At 39.5% G+C, this 15,725-nt stretch overlaps 11 non-coding genes across 11 annotated transcripts; all 11 read right to left on the bottom strand.

Annotated features, from left to right (window-relative positions):
• Positions 1-318: 318 nt before the first annotated feature.
• On the bottom strand, positions 319-391 carry TRNAV-CAC (transfer RNA valine (anticodon CAC)). The gene has a single exon. It is a non-coding gene; the product is annotated as a tRNA-Val (tRNA).
• Positions 392-691: 300 nt separating this feature from the next.
• Positions 692-763, bottom strand: TRNAP-UGG (transfer RNA proline (anticodon UGG)). The gene has a single exon. It is a non-coding gene; the product is annotated as a tRNA-Pro (tRNA).
• A 2,144-nt stretch (positions 764-2,907) lies between these two features.
• On the bottom strand, positions 2,908-2,980 carry TRNAV-CAC (transfer RNA valine (anticodon CAC)). Its single transcript has one exon. It is a non-coding gene; the product is annotated as a tRNA-Val (tRNA).
• A 2,535-nt stretch (positions 2,981-5,515) lies between these two features.
• TRNAV-CAC (transfer RNA valine (anticodon CAC)) lies at positions 5,516-5,588 on the bottom strand. Its single transcript has one exon. It is a non-coding gene; the product is annotated as a tRNA-Val (tRNA).
• A 300-nt stretch (positions 5,589-5,888) lies between these two features.
• Positions 5,889-5,960, bottom strand: TRNAP-UGG (transfer RNA proline (anticodon UGG)). Its single transcript has one exon. It is a non-coding gene; the product is annotated as a tRNA-Pro (tRNA).
• Positions 5,961-8,094: 2,134 nt separating this feature from the next.
• Positions 8,095-8,167, bottom strand: TRNAV-CAC (transfer RNA valine (anticodon CAC)). Its single transcript has one exon. It is a non-coding gene; the product is annotated as a tRNA-Val (tRNA).
• A 300-nt stretch (positions 8,168-8,467) lies between these two features.
• TRNAP-UGG (transfer RNA proline (anticodon UGG)) lies at positions 8,468-8,539 on the bottom strand. The gene has a single exon. It is a non-coding gene; the product is annotated as a tRNA-Pro (tRNA).
• Positions 8,540-10,659: 2,120 nt separating this feature from the next.
• TRNAV-CAC (transfer RNA valine (anticodon CAC)) lies at positions 10,660-10,732 on the bottom strand. The gene has a single exon. It is a non-coding gene; the product is annotated as a tRNA-Val (tRNA).
• Positions 10,733-11,032: 300 nt separating this feature from the next.
• On the bottom strand, positions 11,033-11,104 carry TRNAP-UGG (transfer RNA proline (anticodon UGG)). The gene has a single exon. It is a non-coding gene; the product is annotated as a tRNA-Pro (tRNA).
• A 2,136-nt stretch (positions 11,105-13,240) lies between these two features.
• Positions 13,241-13,313, bottom strand: TRNAV-CAC (transfer RNA valine (anticodon CAC)). The gene has a single exon. It is a non-coding gene; the product is annotated as a tRNA-Val (tRNA).
• A 300-nt stretch (positions 13,314-13,613) lies between these two features.
• Positions 13,614-13,685, bottom strand: TRNAP-UGG (transfer RNA proline (anticodon UGG)). The gene has a single exon. It is a non-coding gene; the product is annotated as a tRNA-Pro (tRNA).
• Positions 13,686-15,725: the final 2,040 nt, after the last annotated feature.

Genomic DNA, 15,725 nt, shown 5'->3' with positions numbered 1-15,725 from the left:
CTTGAGAAGGGTCACCGAGGAATTGAGCCCAGGGCTTCTGCACTTAAACACCAGAAACACTCCACTAAACTAAGATGCCTGTTGGTGCCAACAATTCCCAAAGTTAATGCATGTTCTAGGTGAGCAATGAACAGAATGCAGGGCTCTTATGAAAGCGAGGTCTGTGAATCAACAGATACATCCACATGCCAATTACTTTAGTGTTTTTAAGAGAATTCACTTTCTTGGAATGAGTCTGCATGAAACCATCTTCAGGGCCTGGACAATTTCATGGCAAAACGGCACCTCTCAACATTGCAGCCAAGACAATATAACAACTGTTTCTGCCCGGTTTCGAACCGGGGACCTTTCGCGTGTGAGGCGAACGTGATAACCACTACACTACAGAAACAGATGTCTACAGTTGATTCTTCTGTGATGAAACTTCTCAAAACAGGCTATTCCAAGGGCCTCTGGTTTTAGATTTCTTTCATGCAACCTTCCCAGACAGCCCTAGCTGAACGCTTGTATATGCCATGCAAGTTCAGCATTTTTGCAAAATGCTTAAAGAGAAATGTTTCCTATTTGCTCAGGCAGGGCAAGGTTAAAAGCATGAGACTCTAGCAAATATTCATCCACTACTGCAAAGAGAAAATTGATATTGGCTTTGAAATGCATACTTCAATACTACTTTAAAAAAGCACCAATGAAAGGGCTCGTCCGGGATTTGAACCCGGGACCTCTCGCACCCAAAGCGAGAATCATACCCCTAGACCAACGAGCCTTCGAAAGGTCTGCACCTCTGAAAAGCTAATACCAGCTCTAAGCACGCAATGAAGATCATGCTGGGGACTTTTTCATGCTTGGTCTGTGAATACACATGAAATTCAGTGTCAACTTACCCTTTCTCAAATGATATCACTATCATTTATAAGTGTCCCCTTTTATTTTGTCCCAGCATTGGACACGTCTTACAGGAAGTCAGCACTTATTTATCTATTTCTGCAGTGGCTAGACCCTAAAGAGAAAGAATAAAAAGCTGTTCATAACAACATAAGAAACACATGTTGCATTTTTTCTCAAATGCTTATTCCCTTTGTGCAAATCGGAATGCCAAGCTGAATAACTGGGTCACAGATTCTGGCTAATTATCTTTCCCTTGAATGCAAGTAGCAATAAAAACTGCCTAATGCAGGACTAAAGCATTCCTTGCAAGCCTCTAACATCATAACATAACTGAGCTGCTGGTAGCAAGCTAAGCAATACCTTCCCAAAATGAGAAGTACATGTGCTAATCCGCTCAATCAGGCTCGATCAGGCGAGATATAGAAAAGGTGGAAAGGGTCCAAATGGCTGTCCCTTCCTTTTTAGGGTGGGTCCTTCTGACTATCATAGGATTGCTTGTATAAGTGGCCAGGGTCAGAGAAAAAACTTTCAACCCTTCTCAGTGTTCTATCCAGAAGCAGGCATTTTCTGTGCCTTTAATTTCAGGCTTTTCCCAGCAGTCTCTGTTCTGCCTATGTAAATTAACAAAAGCAGTGCTTATTCATCACTTACTCTAATGTCCTTACTGTCCAGAAAGCTCTGCCTAAGTATGCTTTTTTTCTTTTTCAGTGAAATTCTAAATGTTTTTTCTGCCCAGTCTATGGCAGTAGAATGCTGCTTATGATGCCACATTTTGTTGAATCACCAAGGTACAACTACAGAGGAATATATGAGTCTGAACGACATGGAACTCTTAGCTAACACATCACAATGTGTGATGCTTGCCAACCAAGCACTAGATTCTGGAGCGCTGATGATCAGAACATTCTGCTCCTGAAGGAAAGGAAAGACAGCTTGATGGAAAATAAAGTCTCAGTTTATATTAACGCTCTCTCTCTCCCAATATCTATCTATCTATCTATCTATCTATCTATCTATCTATCTATCTATCTATCTATCTATCTATCTATCTATCTATCTATCTATCTATCTATCTATCTATCTATCTATCTATCTATCTATCTATCTATCTATCTATCTATCTATCTATCTATCTATCTATCTATCTTTATATATGGATACCTGCGTACACATACATATAGATATGCCATGCATTCCTTTAGATTTGTTCCAACCTCTTACCATTTATTTGAGAATCCCTACTTTTCAAGTGACTGCAAATGAAGTCATTTCCGGCACTTTTTGGCCGGTGCAAGGTAACAAAAACACATGACAACTTTTAATAAAAATCATTGGTCTCTTTATTAACGCGCACTGTCAAACATGGGGCTTTCACACGTCAGGTAAACATGATAACCAATATACAACAGAAGCAGATGTAAATTGCTTATCAATGCCGGGATAGAACAGTTGTGAATTGAGTAGAAGAAGGGCCCCTGAATTGATACTTATTATATACAGCCTGTAAGATAGTGAAAAATGCAGGCTAGGAAAGGAGATGCAAATATCAATGTATTAGAAAAATACATAAAGAGGAGTGATTTGCTTTTATTCATTCAAGGCTAGAAAAAATCAACATACTATTGCAAGCATTCATACACCACCAAATAGAAATAAACAATTCTGACATTAAACGTAAAGGTGACGATGCATTTGTATCATCACCTTGAGAAGGGTCACCGAGGAATTGAGCCCAGGGCTTCTGCACTTAAACACCAGAAACACTCCACTAAACTAAGATGCCTGTTGGTGCCAACAATTCCCAAAGTTAATGCATGTTCTAGGTGAGCAATGAACAGAATGCAGGGCTCTTTTCAAAGCGAGGTCTGTGAATCAACAGATACATCCACATGCCAATTACTTTAGTGTTTTTAAGAGAATTCACTTTCTTGGAACGAGTCTGCATGAAACCATCTTCAGGGCCTGGACAATTTCATGGCAAAACGGCACCTCTCAACATTGCAGCCAAGACAATATAACAACTGTTTCTGCCCGGTTTCGAACCGGGGACCTTTCGCGTGTGAGGCAAACGTGATAACCACTACACTACAGAAACAGATGTCTACAGTTGATTCTTCTGTGATGAAAGTTCTCAAAACAGGCTATTCCAAGGGCCTCTGGTTTTAGATTTCTTTCATGCAACCTTCCCAGACAGCCCTAGCTGAACGCTTGTATATGCCATGCAAGTTCAGCATTTTTGCAAAATGCTTAAAGAGAAATGTTTCCTATTTGCTCAGGCAGGGCAAGGTTAAAAGCATGAGACTCTAGCAAATATTCATCCACTACTGCAAAGAGAAAATTGATATTGGCTTTGAAATGCATACTTCAATACTACTTTAAAAAAGCACCAATGAAAGGGATCGTCCGGGATTTGAACCCAGGACCTCTCGCACCCAAAGCGAGAATCATACCCCTAGACCAACGAGCCTTCGAAAGACCCTCACCTCTGAAAAGCTAATACCAGCTCTAAGCACGCAATGAAGATCATGCTGGGGACTTTTTCATGCTTGGTCTGTGAATACACATGAAATTCAGTGTCAACTTACCCTTTCTCAAATGATATCACTATCATTTATAAGTGTCCCCTTTTATTTTGTCCCAGCATTGGACACGTCTTACAGGAAGTCAGCACTTATTTATCTATTTCTGCAGTGGCTAGACCCTAAAGAGAAAGAATAAAAAGCTGTTCATAACAACATAAGAAACACATGTTGCATTTTTTCTCAAATGCTTATTCCCTTTGTGCAAATCGGAATGCCAAGCTGAATAACTGGGCCACAGATTCTGGCTAATTATCTTTCCCTTGAATGCAAGTAGCAATAAAAACTGCCTAATGCAGGACTAAAGCATTCCTTGCAAGCCTCTAACATCATAACATAACTGAGCTGCTGGTAGCAAGCTAAGCAATACCTTCCAAAAATGAGAAGTACATGTGCTAATCCGCTCAATCAGCGCTCGATCAGGCGAGATCAGGCGAGATATAGAAAAGGTGGAAAGGGTCCAAATGGCTGTCCCTTCCTTTTTAGGGTGGGTCCTTCTGACTATCATAGGATTGCTTGTAAGAGTGGCCAGGGTCAGAGAAAAAACTTTCAACCCTTCTTAGTGTTCTATCCAGAAGCAGGCATTTTCTGTGCCTTTAATTTCAGGCTTTTCCCAGCAGTCTCTGTTCTGCCTATGTAAATTAACAAAAGCAGTGCTTATTCATCACTTACTCTAATGTCCTTACTGTCCAGAAAGCTCTGCCTAAGTATGCTTTTTTTCTTTTTCAGTGAAATTCTAAATGTTTTTTCTGCCCAGTCTATGGCAGTAGAATGCTGCTTATGATGCCACATTTTGTTGAATCACCAAGGTACAACTACAGAGGAATATATGAGTCTGAACGACATGGAACTCTTAGCTAACACATCACAATGTGTGATGCTTGCCAACCAAGCACTAGATTCTGGAGCGCTGATGATCAGAACATTCTGCTCCTGAAGGAAAGGAAAGACAGCTTGATGGAAAATAAAGTCTCAGTTTATATTAACGCTCTCTCTCTCCCAATATCTATCTATCTATCTATCTATCTATCTATCTATCTATCTATCTATCTATCTATCTATCTATCTATCTATCTATCTATCTATCTATCTATCTATCTATCTATCTATCTATCTATCTATCTATCTATCTATCTATCTATCTATCTATCTATCTATCTATCTATCTATCTATCTTTATATATGGATACCTGCGTACACATACATATAGATATGCCATGCATTCCTTTAGATTTGTTCCAACCTCTTACCATTTATTTGAGAATCCCTACTTTTCAAGTGACTGCAAATGAAGTCATTTCCGGCACTTTTTGGCCGGTGCAAGGTAACAAAAACACATGACAACTTTTAATAAAAATCATTGGTCTCTTTATTAACGCGCACTGTCAAACATGGGGCTTTCACACGTCAGGTAAACATGATAACCAATATACAACAGAAGCAGATGTAGATTGCTTATCAATGCCGGGATAGAACAGTTGTGAATTGAGTAGAAGAAGGGCCCCTGAATTGATACCTATTATATACAGCCTGTAAGATAGTGAAAAATGCAGGCTAGGAAAGGAGATGCAAATATCAATGTATTAGAAAAATACATAAAGAGGAGTGATTTGCTTTTATTCATTCAAGGCTAGAAAAAATCAACATACTATTGCAAGCATTCATACACCACCAAATAGAAATAAACAATTCTGACATTAAACGTAAAGGTGACGATGCATTTGTATCATCACCTTGAGAAGGGTCACCGAGGAATTGAGCCCAGGGCTTCTGCACTTAAACACCAGAAACACTCCACTAAACTAAGATGCCTGTTGGAGCCAACAATTCCCAAAGTTAATGCATGTTCTAGGTGAGCAATGAACAGAATGCAGGGCTCTTTTCAAAGCGAGGTCTGTGAATCAACAGATACATCCACATGCCAATTACTTTAGTGTTTTTAAGAGAATTCACTTTCTTGGAATGAGTCTGCATGAAACCATCTTCAGGGCCTGGACAATTTCATGGCAAAACGGCACCTCTCAACATTGCAGCCAAGACAATATAACAACTGTTTCTGCCCGGTTTCGAACCGGGGACCTTTCGCGTGTGAGGCGAACGTGATAACCACTACACTACAGAAACAGATGTCTACAGTTGATTCTTCTGTGATGAAACTTCTCAAAACAGGCTATTCCAAGGGCCTCTGGTTTTAGATTTCTTTCATGCAACCTTCCCAGACAGCCCTAGCTGAACGCTTGTATATGCCATGCAAGTTCAGCATTTTTGCAAAATGCTTAAAGAGAAATGTTTCCTATTTGCTCAGGCAGGGCAAGGTTAAAAGCATGAGACTCTAGCAAATATTCATCCACTACTGCAAAGAGAAAATTGATATTGGCTTTGAAATGCATACTTCAATACTACTTTAAAAAAGCACCAATGAAAGGGCTCGTCCGGGATTTGAACCCGGGACCTCTCGCACCCAAAGCGAGAATCATACCCCTAGACCAACGAGCCTTCGAAAGGTCTGCACCTCTGAAAAGCTAATACCAGCTCTAAGCACGCAATGAAGATCATGCTGGGGACTTTTTCATGCTTGGTCTGTGAATACACATGAAATTCAGTGTCAACTTACCCTTTCTCAAATGATATCACTATCATTTATAAGTGTCCCCTTTTATTTTGTCCCAGCATTGGACACGTCTTACAGGAAGTCAGCACTTATTTATCTATTTCTGCAGTGGCTAGACCCTAAAGAGAAAGAATAAAAAGCTGTTCATAACAACATAAGAAACACATGTTGCATTTTTTCTCAAATGCTTATTCCCTTTGCGCAAATCGGAATGCCAAGCTGAATAACTGGGTCACAGATTCTGGCTAATTATCTTTCCCTTGAATGCAAGTAGCAATAAAAACTGCCTAATGCAGGACTAAAGCATTCCTTGCAAGCCTCTAACATCATAACATAACTGAGCTGCTGGTAGCAAGCTAAGCAATACCTTCCCAAAATGAGAAGTACATGTGCTAATCCGCTCAATCAGCGCTCGATCAGGCTCGATCAGGCGAGATATAGAAAAGGTGGAAAGGGTCCAAATGGCTGTCCCTTCCTTTTTAGGGTGGGTCCTTCTGACTATCATAGGATTGCTTGTACGAGTGGCCAGGGTCAGAGAAAAAACTTTCAACCCTTCTCAGTGTTCTATCCAGAAGCAGGCATTTTCTGTGCCTTTAATTTCAGGCTTTTCCCAGCAGTCTCTGTTCTGCCTATGTAAATTAACAAAAGCAGTGCTTATTCATCACTTACTCTAATGTCCTTACTGTCCAGAAAGCTCTGCCTAAGTATGCTTTTTTTCTTTTTCTGTGAAATTCTAAATGTTTTTTCTGCCCAGTCTATGGCAGTAGAATGCTGCTTATGATGCCACATTTTGTTGAATCACCAAGGTACAACTACAGAGGAATATATGAGTCTGAACGACATGGAACTCTTAGCTAACACATCACAATGTGTGATGCTTGCCAACCAAGCACTAGATTCTGGAGCGCTGATGATCAGAACATTCTGCTCCTGAAGGAAAGGAAAGACAGCTTGATGGAAAATAAAGTCTCAGTTTATATTAACGCTCTCTCTCTCTGAATATCTATCTATCTATCTATCTATCTATCTATCTATCTATCTATCTATCTATCTATCTATCGATCTATCTATCTATCTATCTATCTATCTATCTACTATCTATCTATCTATCTATCTATCTATCTATCTATCTATCTATCTATCTTTATATATGGATACCTGCGTACACATACATATAGATATGCCATGCATTCCTTTAGATTTGTTCCAACCTCTTACCATTTATTTGAGAATCCCTACTTTTCAAGTGACTGCAAATGAAGTCATTTCCGGCACCTTTTGGCCGGTGCAAGGTAACAAAAACACATGCCAACTTTTAATACAAATCATTGGTCTCTTTATTAACGCGCACTGTCAAACATGGGGCTTTCACACGTCAGGTAAACATGATAACCAATACACAACAGAAGCAGATGTAGATTGCTTATCAATGCCAGGATAGAATAGTTGTGAATTGAGTAATAGAAGGGCCCCTGAATTGATACTTATTATATACAGCCTGTAAGATAGTGAAAAATGCAGGCTAGGAAAGGAGATGCAAATATCAATGTATTAGAAAAATACATAAAGAGGAGTGATTTGCTTTTATTCATTCAAGGCTAGAAAAAATCAACATACTATTGCAAGCATTCATACACCACCAAATAGAAATAAACAATTCTGACATTAAACGTAAAGGTGACGATGCATTTGTATCATCACCTTGAGAAGGGTCACCGAGGAATTGAGCCCAGGGCTTCTGCACTTAAACACCAGAAACACTCCACTAAACTAAGATGCCTGTTGGTGCCAACAATTCCCAAAGTTAATGCATGTTCTAGGTGAGCAATGAACAGAATGCAGGGCTCTTATGAAAGCGAGGTCTGTGAATCAACAGATACATCCACATGCCAATTACTTTAGTGTTTTTAAGAGAATTCACTTTCTTGGAATGAGTCTGCATGAAACCATCTTCAGGGCCTGGACAATTTCATGGCAAAACGGCACCTCTCAACATTGCAGCCAAGACAATATAACAACTGTTTCTGCCCGGTTTCGAACCGGGGACCTTTCGCGTGTGAGGCGAACGTGATAACCACTACACTACAGAAACAGATGACTACAGTTGATTCTTCTGTGATGAAACTTCTCAAAACAGGCTATTCCAAGGGCCTCTGGTTTTAGATTTCTTTCATGCAACCTTCCCAGACAGCCCTAGCTGAACGCTTGTATATGCCATGCAAGTTCAGCATTTTTGCAAAATGCTTAAAGAGAAATGTTTCCTATTTGCTCAGGCAGGGCAAGGTTAAAAGCATGAGACTCTAGCAAATATTCATCCACTACTGCAAAGAGAAAATTGATATTGGCTTTGAAATGCATACTTCAATACTACTTTAAAAAAGCACCAATGAAAGGGCTCGTCCGGGATTTGAACCCGGGACCTCTCGCACCCAAAGCGAGAATCATACCCCTAGACCAACGAGCCTTCGAAAGGTCTGCACCTCTGAAAAGCTAATACCAGCTCTAAGCACGCAATGAAGATCATGCTGGGGACTTTTTCATGCTTGGTCTGTGAATACACATGAAATTCAGTGTCAACTTACCCTTTCTCAAATTATATCACTATCATTTATAAGTGTCCCCTTTTATTTTGTCCCAGCATTGGACACGTCTTACAGGAAGTCAGCACTTATTTATCTATTTCTGCAGTGGCTAGACCCTAAAGAGAAAGAATAAAAAGCTGTTCATAACAACATAAGAAACACATGTTGCATTTTTTCTCAAATGCTTATTCCCTTTGTGCAAATCGGAATGCCAAGCTGAATAACTGGGTCACAGATTCTGGCTAATTATCTTTCCCTTGAATGCAAGTAGCAATAAAAACTGCCTAATGCAGGACTAAAGCATTCCTTGCAAGCCTCTAACATCATAACATAACTGAGCTGCTGGTAGCAAGCTAAGCAATACCTTCCCAAAATGAGAAGTACATGTGCTAATCCGCTCAATCAGGCTCGATCAGGCGAGATATAGAAAAGGTGGAAAGGGTCCAAATGGCTGTCCCTTCCTTTTTAGGGTGGGTCCTTCTGACTATCATAGGATTGCTTGTATAAGTGGCCAGGGTCAGAGAAAAAACTTTCAACCCTTCTCAGTGTTCTATCCAGAAGCAGGCATTTTCTGTGCCTTTAATTTCAGGCTTTTCCCAGCAGTCTCTGTTCTGCCTATGTAAATTAACAAAAGCAGTGCTTATTCATCACTTACTCTAATGTCCTTACTGTCCAGAAAGCTCTGCCTAAGTATGCTTTTTTTCTTTTTCAGTTAAATTCTAAATGTTTTTTCTGCCCAGTCTATGGCAGTAGAATGCTGCTTATGATGCCACATTTTGTTGAATCACCAAGGTACAACTACAGAGGAATATATGAGTCTGAACGACATGGAACTCTTAGCTAACACATCACAATGTGTGATGCTTGCCAACCAAGCACTAGATTCTGGAGCGCTGATGATCAGAACATTCTGCTCCTGAAGGAAAGGAAAGACAGCTTGATGGAAAATAAAGTCTCAGTTTATATTAACGCTCTCTCTCTCCCAATATCTATCTATCTATCTATCTATCTATCTATCTATCTATCTATCTATCTATCTATCTATCTATCTATCTATCTATCTATCTATCTATCTATCTATCTATCTATCTATCTATCTATCTATCTATCTATCTATCTATCTATCTTTATATATGGATACCTGCGTACACATACATATAGATATGCCATGCATTCCTTTAGATTTGTTCCAACCTCTTACCATTTATTTGAGAATCCCTACTTTTCAAGTGACTGCAAATGAAGTCATTTCCGGCACTTTTTGGCCGGTGCAAGGTAACAAAAACACATGCCAACTTTTAATACAAATCATTGGTCTCTTTATTAACGCGCACTGTCAAACATGGGGCTTTCACACGTCAGGTAAACATGATAACCAATACACAACAGAAGCAGATGTAGATTGCTTATCAATGCCAGGATAGAATAGTTGTGAATTGAGTAATAGAAGGGCCCCTGAATTGATACTTATTATATACAGCCTGTAAGATAGTGAAAAATGCAGGCTAGGAAAGGAGATGCAAATATCAATGTATTAGAAAAATACATAAAGAGGAGTGATTTGCTTTTATTCATTCAAGGCTAGAAAAAATCAACATACTATTGCAAGCATTCATACACCACCAAATAGAAATAAACAATTCTGACATTAAACGTAAAGGTGACGATGCATTTGTATCATCACCTTGAGAAGGGTCACCGAGGAATTGAGCCCAGGGCTTCTGCACTTAAACACCAGAAACACTCCACTAAACTAAGATGCCTGTTGGTGCCAACAATTCCCAAAGTTAATGCATGTTCTAGGTGAGCAATGAACAGAATGCAGGGCTCTTATGAAAGCGAGGTCTGTGAATCAACAGATACATCCACATGCCAATTACTTTAGTGTTTTTAAGAGAATTCACTTTCTTGGAATGAGTCTGCATGAAACCATCTTCAGGGCCTGGACAATTTCATGGCAAAATGGCACCTCTCAACATTGCAGCCAAGACAATATAACAACTGTTTCTGCCCGGTTTCGAACCGGGGACCTTTCGCGTGTGAGGCGAACGTGATAACCACTACACTACAGAAACAGATGTCTACAGTTGATTCTTCTGTGATGAAACTTCTCAAAACAGGCTATTCCAAGGGCCTCTGGTTTTAGATTTCTTTCATGCAACCTTCCCAGACAGCCCTAGCTGAACGCTTGTATATGCCATGCAAGTTCAGCATTTTTGCAAAATGCTTAAAGAGAAATGTTTCCTATTTGCTCAGGCAGGGCAAGGTTAAAAGCATGAGACTCTAGCAAATATTCATCCACTACTGCAAAGAGAAAATTGATATTGGCTTTGAAATGCATACTTCAATACTACTTTAAAAAAGCACCAATGAAAGGGCTCGTCCGGGATTTGAACCCGGGACCTCTCGCACCCAAAGCGAGAATCATACCCCTAGACCAACGAGCCTTCGAAAGGCCTGCACCTCTGAAAAGCTAATACCAGCTCTAAGCACGCAATGAAGATCATGCTGGGGACTTTTTCATGCTTGGTCTGTGAATACACATGAAATTCAGTGTCAACTTACCCTTTCTCAAATGATATCACTATCATTTATAAGTGTCCCCTTTTATTTTGTCCCAGCATTGGACACGTCTTACAGGAAGTCAGCACTTATTTATCTATTTCTGCAGTGGCTAGACCCTAAAGAGAAAGAATAAAAAGCTGTTCATAACAACATAAGAAACACATGTTGCATTTTTTCTCAAATGCTTATTCCCTTTGTGCAAATCGGAATGCCAAGCTGAATAACTGGGTCACAGATTCTGGCTAATTATCTTTCCCTTGAATGCAAGTAGCAATAAAAACTGCCTAATGCAGGACTAAAGCATTCCTTGCAAGCCTCTAACATCATAACATAACTGAGCTGCTGGTAGCAAGCTAAGCAATACCTTCCCAAAATGAGAAGTACATGTGCTAATCCGCTCAATCAGGCTCGATCAGGCGAGATATAGAAAAGGTGGAAAGGGTCCAAATGGCTGTCCCTTCCTTTTTAGGGTGGGTCCTTCTGACTATCATAGGATTGCTTGTATAAGTGGCCAGGGTCAGAGAAAAAACTTTCAACCCTTCTCAGTGTTCTATCCAGAAGCAGGCATTTTCTGTGCCTTTAATTTCAGGCTTTTCCCAGCAGTCTCTGTTCTGCCTATGTAAATTAACAAAAGCAGTGCTTATTCATCACTTACTCTAATGTCCTTACTGTCCAGAAAGCTCTGCCTAAGTATGCTTTTTTTCTTTTTCAGTGAAATTCTAAATGTTTTTTCTGCCCAGTCTATGGCAGTAGAATGCTGCTTATGATGCCACATTTTGTTGAATCACCAAGGTACAACTACAGAGGAATATATGAGTCTGAACGACATGGAACTCTTAGCTAACACATCACAATGTGTGATGCTTGCCAACCAAGCACTAGATTCTGGAGCGCTGATGATCAGAACATTCTGCTCCTGAAGGAAAGGAAAGACAGCTTGATGGAAAATAAAGTCTCAGTTTATATTAACGCTCTCTCTCTCCCAATATCTATCTATCTATCTATCTATCTATCTATCTATCTATCTATCTATCTATCTATCTATCTATCTATCTATCTATCTATCTATCTATCTATCTATCTATCTATCTATCTATCTATCTATCTATCTATCTATCTATCTATCTATCTATCTATCTATCTTTATATATGGATACCTGCGTACACATACATATAGATATGCCATGCATTCCTTTAGATTTGTTCCAACCTCTTACCATTTATTTGAGAATCCCTACTTTTCAAGTGACTGCAAATGAAGTCATTTCCGGCACTTTTTGGCCGGTGCAAGGTAACAAAAACACATGCCAACTTTTAATACAAATCATTGGTCTCTTTATTAACGCGCACTGTCAAACATGGGGTTTTCACACGTCAGGTAAACATGATAACCAATACACAACAGAAGCAGATGTAGATTGCTTATCAATGCCAGGATAGAATAGTTGTGAATTGAGTAATAGAAGGGCCCCTGAATTGATACTTATTATATACAGCCTGTAAGATAGTGAAAAATGCAGGCTAGGAAAGGAGATGCAAATATCAATGTATTAGAAAAATACATAAAGAGGAGTGATTTGCTTTTATTCATTCAAGGCTAGAAAAAATCAACATACTATTGCAAGCATTCATACACCACCAAATAGAAATAAACAATTCTGACATTAAACGTAAAGGTGACGATGCATTTGTATCATCACCTTGAGAAGGGTCACCGAGGAATTGAGCCCAGGGCTTCTGCACTTAAACACCAGAAACACTCCACTAAACTAAGATGCCTGTTGGTGCCAACAATTCCCAAAGTTAATGCATGTTCTAGGTGAGCAATGAACAGAATGCAGGGCTCTTATGAAAGCGAGGTCTGTGAATCAACAGATACATCCACATGCCAATTACTTTAGTGTTTTTAAGAGAATTCACTTTCTTGGAATGAGTCTGCATGAAACCATCTTCAGGGCCTGGACAATTTCATGGCAAAATGGCACCTCTCAACATTGCAGCCAAGACAATATAACAACTGTTTCTGCCCGGTTTCGAACCGGGGACCTTTCGCGTGTGAGGCGAACGTGATAACCACTACACTACAGAAACAGATGTCTACAGTTGATTCTTCTGTGATGAAACTTCTCAAAACAGGCTATTCCAAGGGCCTCTGGTTTTAGATTTCTTTCATGCAACCTTCCCAGACAGCCCTAGCTGAACGCTTGTATATGCCATGCAAGTTCAGCATTTTTGCAAAATGCTTAAAGAGAAATGTTTCCTATTTGCTCAGGCAGGGCAAGGTTAAAAGCATGAGACTCTAGCAAATATTCATCCACTACTGCAAAGAGAAAATTGATATTGGCTTTGAAATGCATACTTCAATACTACTTTAAAAAAGCACCAATGAAAGGGCTCGTCCGGGATTTGAACCCGGGACCTCTCGCACCCAAAGCGAGAATCATACCCCTAGACCAACGAGCCTTCGAAAGGCCTGCACCTCTGAAAAGCTAATACCAGCTCTAAGCACGCAATGAAGATCATGCTGGGGACTTTTTCATGCTTGGTCTGTGAATACACATGAAATTCAGTGTCAACTTACCCTTTCTCAAATGATATCACTATCATTTATAAGTGTCCCCTTTTATTTTGTCCCAGCATTGGACACGTCTTACAGGAAGTCAGCACTTATTTATCTATTTCTGCAGTGGCTAGACCCTAAAGAGAAAGAATAAAAAGCTGTTCATAACAACATAAGAAACACATGTTGCATTTTTTCTCAAATGCTTATTCCCTTTGTGCAAATCGGAATGCCAAGCTGAATAACTGGGTCACAGATTCTGGCTAATTATCTTTCCCTTGAATGCAAGTAGCAATAAAAACTGCCTAATGCAGGACTAAAGCATTCCTTGCAAGCCTCTAACATCATAACATAACTGAGCTGCTGGTAGCAAGCTAAGCAATACCTTCCCAAAATGAGAAGTACATGTGCTAATCCGCTCAATCAGCGCTCGATCAGGCTCGATCAGGCGAGATATAGAAAAGGTGGAAAGGGTCCAAATGGCTGTCCCTTCCTTTTTAGGGTGGGTCCTTCTGACTATCATAGGATTGCTTGTATAAGTGGCCAGGGTCAGAGAAAAAACTTTCAACCCTTCTCAGTGTTCTATCCAGAAGCAGGCATTTTCTGTGCCTTTAATTTCAGGCTTTTCCCAGCAGTCTCTGTTCTGCCTATGTAAATTAACAAAAGCAGTGCTTATTCATCACTTACTCTAATGTCCTTACTGTCCAGAAAGCTCTGCCTAAGTATGCTTTTTTTCTTTTTCAGTGAAATTCTAAATGTTTTTTCTGCCCAGTCTATGGCAGTAGAATGCTGCTTATGATGCCACATTTTGTTGAATCACCAAGGTACAACTACAGAGGAATATATGAGTCTGAACGACATGGAACTCTTAGCTAACACATCACAATGTGTGATGCTTGCCAACCAAGCACTAGATTCTGGAGCGCTGATGATCAGAACATTCTGCTCCTGAAGGAAAGGAAAGACAGCTTGATGGAAAATAAAGTCTCAGTTTATATTAACGCTCTCTCTCTCCCAATATCTATCTATCTATCTATCTATCTATCTATCTATCTATCTATCTATCTATCTATCTATCTATCTATCTATCTATCTATCTATCTATCTATCTATCTATCTATCTATCTATCTATCTATCTATCTATCTATCTATCTATCTATCTATCTATCTATCTATCTATCTATCTATCTATCTTTATATATGGATACCTGCGTACACATACATATAGATATGCCATGCATTCCTTTAGATTTGTTCCAACCTCTTACCATTTATTTGAGAATCCCTACTTTTCAAGTGACTGCAAATGAAGTCATTTCCGGCACTTTTTGGCCGGTGCAAGGTAACAAAAACACATGACAACTTTTAATAAAAATCATTGGTCTCTTTATTAACGCGCACTGTCAAACATGGGGCTTTCACACGTCAGGTAAACATGATAACCAATATACAACAGAAGCAGATGTAAATTGCTTATCAATGCCGGGATAGAACAGTTGTGAATTGAGTAGAAGAAGGGCCCCTGAATTGATACTTATTATATACAGCCTGTAAGATAGTGAAAAATGCAGGCTAGGAAAGGAGATGCAAATATCAATGTATTAGAAAAATACATAAAGAGGAGTGATTTGCTTTTATTCATTCAAGGCTAGAAAAAATCAACATACTATTGCAAGCATTCATACACCACCAAATAGAAATAAACAATTCTGACATTAAACGTAAAGGTGACGATGCATTTGTATCATCACCTTGAGAAGGGTCACCGAGGAATTGAGCCCAGGGCTTCTGCACTTAAACACCAGAAACACTCCACTAAACTAAGATGCCTGTTGGTGCCAACAATTCCCAAAGTTAATGCATGTTCTAGGTGAGCAATGAACAGAATGCAGGGCTCTTTTCAAAGCGAGGTCTGTGAATCAACAGATACATCCACATGCCA

The sequence above is a fragment of the Lissotriton vulgaris genome, unplaced genomic scaffold, assembly GCF_964263255.1.
Source record: "Lissotriton vulgaris unplaced genomic scaffold, aLisVul1.2 SCAFFOLD_1545, whole genome shotgun sequence".
NCBI classification, from domain to species: Eukaryota; Metazoa; Chordata; class Amphibia; order Caudata; family Salamandridae; genus Lissotriton; species Lissotriton vulgaris.
The sequence above is the reverse complement of the archived record's forward strand: the minus strand, read 5'-3'. Positions and strand labels throughout refer to the sequence as shown.